General features: G+C 34.2%; 1 protein-coding gene across 6 annotated transcripts in view; it reads right to left on the bottom strand.

The window, feature by feature from the left end:
• The window catches only part of DCAF6 (DDB1 and CUL4 associated factor 6), a 102,440-nt gene extending 96,967 nt beyond the window's left edge, over window positions 1-5,473 (bottom strand). For all 6 annotated transcript variants that reach the window (XM_081824541.1, XM_081824542.1, XM_081824543.1 and 3 more), the window contains exon 1: window positions 5,381-5,473. The gene's annotated coding sequence lies outside the window, so the exon portion shown is untranslated. The remainder of the gene's footprint in view (window positions 1-5,380) is intronic.
• Between the last annotated feature and the right edge of the window lie 4,117 nt (window positions 5,474-9,590).

Genomic DNA, 9,590 nt, shown 5'->3' with positions numbered 1-9,590 from the left:
TGAGAAGCGAATGCTAAGAGTTAGTGTCAGTGCTGCATAATTTTAACAATTTGTACTTTAAAGGGTACTGTTGAATTATGATTGTAAAAATCCTACTGCCATGTTAAATGGAGAATTTGAGATTGCAAATGTGTATTAAAGCTAGAGGGCTCGAGTTACGCTGTATATTAAACTAAGAGCAGATACTGCCACCTAGATAAATCAGCAGACATTATTCTTAACAGTTCATGATTTATCTCCATTTAACAGGATTATGCATAGCTTCAGAAACAAAAGCACTCAGTACATTAATATGTGTACTGACATATGACATATTAGTCACAAATTGAGATGGATTTCTTTATTAAAGTAATCAAGATTTATTTTTTTTAAAAGATTTTATTTATTTATTTGACAGAGAGAGATACAACGAGAGAGGGAACACAAGCAGGGGGAGTGGGAGAGGGAGAAGCAGGCTTCCTGCAGAGCAGGGAGCTGTGGGGCTCGATCCCAGGACCCTGGGATCAGGACCTGAGCCAAAGGCAGACGCTTAACAACTGAGCCACCCAGGCGCCCCTAAAGTAGTCAAGATTTAAAGAGTAAAAAGTTGAAGTTCTTTTCTTTTGGACAAATCTCTTGATTTCAGACGTCCTCTTCCAAATTTACTCCCCTTCCAGTGTTCTCCATCTTCATCCCAATGGCAGCAATATCCACCCACACAGTTGATCAAGTCAAAAACTAAAGAATCATCCTTCATTTCTCTTTCCCTCATCCACTATAAAATAGTAAAATATATATATAGATATAGATATATAATACAAAATCTATAAAATCCACCAGCAAATCCAGGTCCAAGATATATTCCAAACTATTTCTCCTCACCTCAATGCCATCATCTTTGTCTAAACCACCATCTCTTCTTACTGGGATGACTCAATGGCCTCCTATCTCCTACTTCTGATCTTATTCAAACTCTACTCTCCAAACAGCAGCCAGAGCTATCTTTTAAAAATGCAGGTCATATCACCTGCATGTTTAATACACTCCAGTGACTATTTCAAAGACACTAAAATGTAAACTCCTTCATATTGCCTATCAAGCCTACTATCTGATCACTGCCTACCATGTTAACTTCATTTTGAACCACTCTCTAATTTATTAATAGATAATTGTTGGAAGAACAAGTACTCATGTGTACACATTAGTAATTCCAACAAAGGCTGGAATTTGTTTTTAATTGTCAAAACTGAAACTACAATCAATATAGATATGCATTCTACCGGAGGTAAATAGTGATAAGACTGATTTTTTAAAAATGATACACACTTGCAAAAGGTTATTATTTTTGGTAGCTGGATTTATTTTCTTATTTGTGCTTTCTTTGTATCAATGCATTAAAATACTTAGAAAACATCTAAGAATAATGGCCTAGAGAGGTAGAAGTTGGCAGAGTAACTTAATTGAAGATGTAAATGACATATTGATAACTGGAATTAGTAATAAATGTGACTGTGAACTAGTTGTAACATCTATGACTTTACTGATCATCAGGTTAATCTAGCTGGCCAAGCAGTATCTCTTTCATCATGTCACATACAATGCTTCCAAAACCTTAAGCTTGGGGCGCCTGGGTGGCTCAGTTGGTTGGGCATCTGCCTTCAGCTCGGGTCATGATCCCAGGGTCCCGGGATCGAGCCCCACATCGGGCTCCCTGCTCTGTGGGGAGTCTGCTTCTCCCTCTGCCCCACCCCCCCACTAATGCTCTCCCTCTCTCTCTCACAAAAATAAATTAAAATAAAAAAACCTTAAACTTGGTCCAGGAATATCCAGATAAAAAGTGTTGGTTCTTGAATCTCTTGGTAAAAATCACTCCTCTCTAAACCCAACCCATACCCCCACCTAAGGAATTGAATACAGAAATTCCTTGCCTTTCCTTACTAATATTTATTGGGCACCTACTACGTGACAGGTAATTTACTAAGTGTTGAGGAAACAAAAAAGAAAAAACTGTCATTGTCCCAAAGAAATTACTGTCTAATGGTGAGCAAATAAACATAATAATCTAATTATCCACAAAGTACAATGAGAACATAGAGGAAGGAGTGCCTACATTTGCCTAGGGCAACAAGAGAGGTATACCACAGCTAAGAGTCAAGAATTGAAGGATGGATTTAAATTTGCCAAGTAGGTGGGAGGTGCATGGCAAAGCAGGAGAACATCCCATGAAGAGAAAAGAGTGCAAGCAAAAGTACAGAGTAAAGAACATGTTATGCTCTGAGAACTTATAGGTAGCTGGCTGAAGCCAAATCAAGAAAAATTTTACGTATGTGGTACACACAGGATTTCTTTTTTTTTTTTTTTTTTAAATTTTATTTATTTATTTGAGACCGAGAGAATGAGAGACAGAGAGCATGAGAGGGAGGAGGGTCAGAGGGAGAAGCAGACTCCCTGCCAAGCAGGGAGCCCGATGCGGGACTCGATCCCGGGACTCCAGGATCATGACCCGAGCCGAAGGCAGTCGCTTAACCAACTGAGCCACCCAGGCGCCCGGCCACACAGGATTTCTTTTATATTAGATATTACAAGGTTACCTTCCTTCAGTTTTATCTATACCTTGAGGAGGTGGCCCTTTTGCGGGGGCAGGAGCAGCATACTGTGGAGAATCTGCTATAGGAATCTATACTTGATTTGGGTCCTGAGCTTTGTTTCTGTCTACCTTGACATTCAAGGCCATCAAGACTAAAGTTTATATATGCTTGGATTGACAAACATCTTCAGGGAGAAAGTGGCTTTCATGCTCACTTCTCTGGACTCACTTTTTCCCTTCCATTTTGGACTGATAATCCCTTAGTATCAAGACAAGTTACTTGTTACTTTTAGGACAATTTTTAGTCTTTAATCAAGAATATTTTAGTTGTTTCAATGGGAGGATTGGTCCAAATAAACTAGACTGTAATTATTGGAAAAAGAAACTTCTCTCTTGTATATATTTGAGACATACTATATATAAAATTAGGATATGTTACCATTAATAAGGAACACCTCCAATCTCTTAACTCTATAAAAAAAAAAGTGTTTCAAAATTATTTGCATTAAATTAATCTTTCCATGAATGCACAGGACCTAAAAATAAAGTCAAACTTTAAGAACAGGTAATATTTGACTCAGGATCAAACACTTTCTTTTCCTATGTAATTAATCATCTGTGTTTTAAATTTTTAAAAATATTCCTAGATGATAGCAAATTTGGATCTATTAAAGACCAATATGAGAAAAAGATAAAGTCTTGTTATATTTAAACTCTTTAAAAGTATTATTTGATTACTCATTTCTTAAACTGGAAAAGAGAAAGAGTAATCACTTTTCAAATATACATTCTATTGGGAACCATGCATCAAAATGAACGTTTTTTTCCAAAAATAAGCAAATAAAGAAGAAACAAGATCTTCTAAAAATTATTCCACTGGGTATAGTCACAAAATAATTGAAAAGCAGGGACTTGGAGAGATATGTGTACACCTACGTTCATAGCAGCATTATTCACAAAATCAAAATGGTAGAAGTAGTAACTCAAGTGTCCATTGAAAGATGAATGGAAACAAAATGTGGTATTTACATACAACAGAATATTATTCAGCCATAAAAAAAAAAAAGAAAATCTGACATGCAGTATGTTTGAATGTTAAGGGCATCATGATAAATGAAATAGTAACAAAAAGACAAATGTTGTATAAAGGCTTATATATCTAGAGTAGTCAAATTCATAGAGACAAAAAGTAGAATGGTGGTTGCCAAGGGATGGGAGGAGAGAAGAAAAAGGAGTTACAGAGTTTCAGTTTTCCAAGATGAAAATAGTTCTATAGCTGGATGTGGTGATAGTATCAACAATGTGAATATACTTAATGTCACTGAAAAGAAATATTAAAAATTATTAAGACAGTTAATTTTATGTTATGTGTATTTTACTACAGTTTTGTTTTTTTTTTTTTTTTAAAGAGTGAAGCTCTGTATCTTTTAAAAAAAAAGATTATTCCTTTGGTGTCTAGTCAACTGTTATGAATACCATAAGCATTAAAATTCTGATAGTGATGGTCAAAAAAAAAAATTCTACATACACATCATTCCAGGAAATTTCCTCTACTGTAAGGAAAACGTTATGCTAGTAAATATAATGATTTATAAGAAATATTTCTTTGGTCATCCAGATGACCAAAATATATTTCTCATATATATGGTCTTCGTCAATAGTTTTTGAAAATGCTTCAGAGATATAAAGGTGAAATTGGTGTCTTGTTATTAATAAAGGTGACTTTTGGACCCCACCAAAGGGTGGGGACTGGTTGCCAAAAGGAGCAATCATGAGATTTGAGAGTTGGAACTCAGGTGGGGAGAGGGGCTGGAGGCTGAATCAGTCAGTGACCAATGACTTAGTCAATCAGGACTGCATAATGAAGCCTCCATAAAAACCCAAAAGTAGTTTTTTGGCCTTTTTCGGAGCTTCCACACTTGGGGAATCAGAATGCTTCCATGTGCCACCGAGCCAGGCCCTAAGCTCCAGGCTGGAATTAGGTACAGGCACCTTAAAAGACCTAGTAACTACAGACCTAACACAAGTAGGATTTAAAAACATCAAGTTTCCCTCTGCTAAGTCAGGACAATTAAGTAAAGCTATCTCTGAAACAAAATTATGACCTGTCTTTTAATCAAAGATACCTTCAATATGAACCTCATTCAGGTTGAAGGACCACAAACATTTATTTAAATATCTTAACTGTTTAAATGTGGAAAAATAAGAAATATGTGAATAATTTATTCTGTAAGATTGCTACTATTAAATAACAGTTTGGTCTGCCAATCTACCAAGTTCTCACTGATATAAAAGTAAGTGTATAGTTTCTCCATATACAGAGAAGAGTCCATAAAAATCAGAACATAATCCTAATTACATAATCCTAAAACTCAAATGGTTATGCCAGCTTATGGTATTAGATATCAAGAAGCATTTCACTAGAGCCTAGATACTATTTTTGCAAACTGATAAAATTATATTTCTTAAGCCACTTGGCTGAAGAGTAGATTTTGTGAGCATGAAAGAAAAAAAATTACATTTGCTTTTTTCCCCCAAAGAATGCTTTATTGAGATAATGTTACTTTTGGGAATTTTACCCACATAGATAAAATGAAGCATATTTAAATCTGCTACAGTCAAAAGCTGGGTGAAATCTATGTCTTCCTAAGAAGATTAAGGGATAGGCATGTAATAACTCCCAAATTACATAACTACCTTGAGCAAAATAAGGATATTCTATTACAAATACCCATTCCATAATTATTTACAATTTCTTAACTTCTAGCTTAATTTTCCTCATTGAATTACAGATTTTTTTTAAAGCCACTTTACCTTTCTGCTGTAAGGATTACTAATTACTAACTTGGTGTCATCTGAGCCAGATAAAATATATTCTCCAGTCTCATTCCAACAGATTGTATTAACCTGAAAAGAAAGCAAAAAATAAATTTAAGTAAACTGGACATATAAACAAGTATGCCATCTTTCAGTTAACTGATCATTCAAAATACATATCATGAATAAAATTGTGTCTATGGTAAGGAGTGTTTACCAGTTAACCTATCGAAAATACATACTGCCATTTAGCAAACACAATAAATATTCTGTAAACTCACAATGAAATGTCTGAGTCATTACGTTTTATTGTTTAAATTCACTTTAATTAATTCATTTTATACCCAGAGACATAAAACAAGGCCACCTAAAAAAAAAAAAAATTAAAAGAACTTACTACAGAGCTATAGTAATCAAGGCTGTATGGTACTGTCATGATCATTGACATATAAATCAATGGAATGGAATTCAGAGTCCAGAAATAAACCCTTACATTTATATTCAAGTAATTTTTGACAAGGGATCCAAGACCTTTCAAAGGAGAAAGGTATTTTTTCAACAAATGGTGCTGGGATAACGGGATATACCCAAGAAAGGAATACCATGTACAAAAATGAACTGAAAATGATCAAAAATCTAAATGTAAGTGCCCAAACTATAAAACTCTTAGAAGGAAACATAGGTATCAATCTTTACAAAAATTAAAACTAAATGAATTACCACTTCACACCCATTAGGATGGCTATAATAATTAAAAAAAAAAAAAAACAACAACAGAAAATAGTAAGAGTTAGCTAGGGTATCAAAAAATTGGAACCCTAATACACTGCTGATAGGAATGCAAAATTGTGTCACTATTTAGACAGTTTGGCAGTTCCTCAAAAACTGAAACAGAGTTACCCTATGACCCAGCAATTCCACAATAAGGGATATATCCAAGAGAACTAAAAACAAGTACCAAACAAAAACTTGTACACAAAAACCCATAGCTGCATTATTCCTAAGAGCTAAAAGTGAAAGCAATCCCAACATTTACCAACTAATGTATGGATAAACAAAATGTGACTATCCATTTGCTCATAACAAAATATCCATAAAATGAAGTATTATTCAGCCATAAAATGAAATCATGATACATGCTGCAACACGTAAATACTTTGAAGACATTCTGCTGAGTGAATGAAGCCAGTCTGAAAGGCCATATATTATGATTCCATGTATTTTAAAAGTCTAGACTAGGCGTATCTGTAGAGACAGAAGGCAGATTAGTGACTGCCAACAGCTTGGTAGAGGGGGAATGGGAGTGAATGATAATAACTGGTATGGACTTTTTTTTTTCAGATGGTGAAAATATACTGGAACTAGACAGTGGTGATCACTGTACAGCTTTAAGAATATACTAAAAAAAACAGTGAACTGCATACTTAAAATGGGTAAGTTTTATGGTATATGAACTGTATCTAAATTAAAAAGAAAAACAGACTTCCACTTTCAGTCAGACAGAGTAACATGGACCAGATTTACTATCATATCTGAAACAACTAAAAAACAGCAGAATACACACTCTTTTTTTTAAGATTTTATTTATTTATTTAGAGAGCGCAAGCATGCGTGCACAAGGAGGGGAGGGGCAGGGGAAAGGGAGAAGAGAGAATCTCAAGCAGACTTCATGCCTTACGTGCAGCTCGATCTTACAACCCCAAGATCATGACCTGAGCCAAAATCAAGAGTCAGACGGTTAACCAACTGAGCCACCCAGGTGCCCTAAATACACATTCTTTTTAAGCACACAAAAAATATTTACCAATATAGAAAATATTTATGGGCCATAAAACAAATCTCAATATTTTTAAAAGATTTCAACTAATACAGAGTATGTTCTCTGACCAAAATGGAATTAAGTGAAAATCATTAACACAAAGAAATATTTGGAAACTACAAAATAACAGATATCCAAAAAAGAAATTACCCAGTTAATTAGAAAGTATTTTGAACTGAATGAAAATGAAAGCACAACATAACCCAATTTATGGGTTGCAGCTAACTCTGAACTTGGAAGGAAACTTCTAGCACTAAAATACCTATATTAGAAAAGATAAAGGTCTCATTATCAATGACCTCAGCTTCCAATCAAAAAAATTATAAGAACAAATGAAACCCTAAGTCAACAGAAGACTGGAAATAATGAATATCAGATCAGAAATCAATGAAACAACAGAAAACAGAAAAATAGTGGGGAAAAAAGTACACACACAAAAACACTAGAAGTTGGTTCTTTGACAAGACAATAGAATTAATGAACATGTAGCCCGACTAATCAAGAAAAAAAAAGGGGACGGGGAATATATACTACCAATATGAGGAATGAGAAAGATGACATCAATCACTACTACACATTCTACAATACCTAAACATTAAGGAAATACTACAGTCAACTTTATGCCAATAATTCAACAACGTGGATGAAACTGACAAAATCCCTGAAACACACATGCTAAACAAAATTTGCTCAATACATAGTCTATTTTTATTAAGGGATTGCAGTTAAAGTTTTCCACAAAGAAAATTCCAGGCCCAGATGGCTTTACTGGTGAATTCTGCCAAACAATTTTAAAAAAATAAATAATGAGAATTCTGTACCATATCTTCAGAAAATTAGAGACAATATAAATACTGGAACTAACAAATAAATACTGGAACTAACTAACAAGTTAGGAAGATTGTGAGATATGGATGAACATGCAAAATTAGACAGGACAGAGAATTAAAACCACAACATGGTATCACTAGATATCTACTAGAATGTCTATAAACATTTTTTTTTTTTAAGATTTTATTTATTTATTTGACAGAGAAAGACACAGCGAGAGAGCGAACACAAACGAGGAGTGGGAGAGGGAGAAGCAGACTCCCTGCCGAGCAGGGAGCCCGATGCGGGACTCGATCCCAGGACTCCAGGATCATGACCTGAGCTGAAGGCAGTCGCTTAACCAACTGAGCCACCCAGGCGCCCTGTCTATAAACATTTTTTACACTTGATCTTAACCAAAAGGCAGAGAAGCAATCTCTAAACATTTTTTTAAATTATTATATCAGATCTAAAGGGAGAAACAAACAACAAAAACAATAGTAGCAGACTTCAATACCCCATTTTCAACAATGGATAAATCATACAGACAGAAGATCAGTAAGAAAACATTAGAATTGAACTATACTTTAGATCAAGATTTAGACACATACAGAACAGTCCATCAAACAGCAGCAGACAGACTTTCCTCAAGTGCACACTGAACATTCTCCAGGATAAATCATGATAGATCACAAAACAAATCTTAACAAATTTTAAAAGAATTAAATCATACCAAGTATCTTTCTGACCACAATGGTATAAGACTAGAAATTAACAGCAGGAAAACTGGAAATTTCACCAACATGTGGAAATTAAATAACATACTCTTGGACAGTCAGTGGGTCCAAGAAGAAATAAAAAAAATCTTGAAATAAATGAAAATAGAAATAAAACATATGGGAAGCAACAAAAGCAGTTATAAGCAGGAATTTTATAGCAATAAATGCCTACACTGAGAAAAAAGAAAGATCACAAATAAGCAACAGAACTTAACATATTAACGAAAGAGAAAAACAAACTAAGGCCAAAATTAGCAAAAGAAAGGAGACAACAAAGATCAGAGCAGAAATAAATGAAAAAGAGTAGGAAAACAATACAAAAGATCAATGAAACTAAAAGTTGGTTTTTTGAAAAGATTAAATTGACAAACCTTTAGCTAGATTTACCAAGGAAAAAAAACAAGAAGACCCAAATAATAAAAATTATAAATGAAAGAGAAGATATTACAATTGATAACATAGAAATACAAAGGATTATAAGAGAATACACTGAACAGTTATACACCAATAAATTAGACAACCTACTATAAACATATAATCTACCACGACTAAATCACACACAGAAATCTGAATAGGTCAAAAACAAGTGATTTTTTTTGTTTGTTTCTGGAGACTGAATCAGTAATTAAAAACCATTAAAAAACAACCAAAAAAGCCCAGGATTAGACGGCTTTAGGGGCTTTAACTATTTACCAAACATTTAAAGAAGAATAAACACCAATCCTTCTTAAGCTCTCCAAAAAACTGAAGAGGATGGTACATGCCCAAACTCGTTTTCTGAAGTGAGCATTATGCTGAC

Source organism: Leptonychotes weddellii, chromosome 6 (genome assembly GCF_054177405.1).
Source record: "Leptonychotes weddellii isolate Sample4059 chromosome 6, ASM5417740v2, whole genome shotgun sequence".
Taxonomy (NCBI): Eukaryota; Metazoa; Chordata; class Mammalia; order Carnivora; family Phocidae; genus Leptonychotes; species Leptonychotes weddellii.
This window is presented reverse-complemented; position numbering and strand designations above follow the sequence as displayed.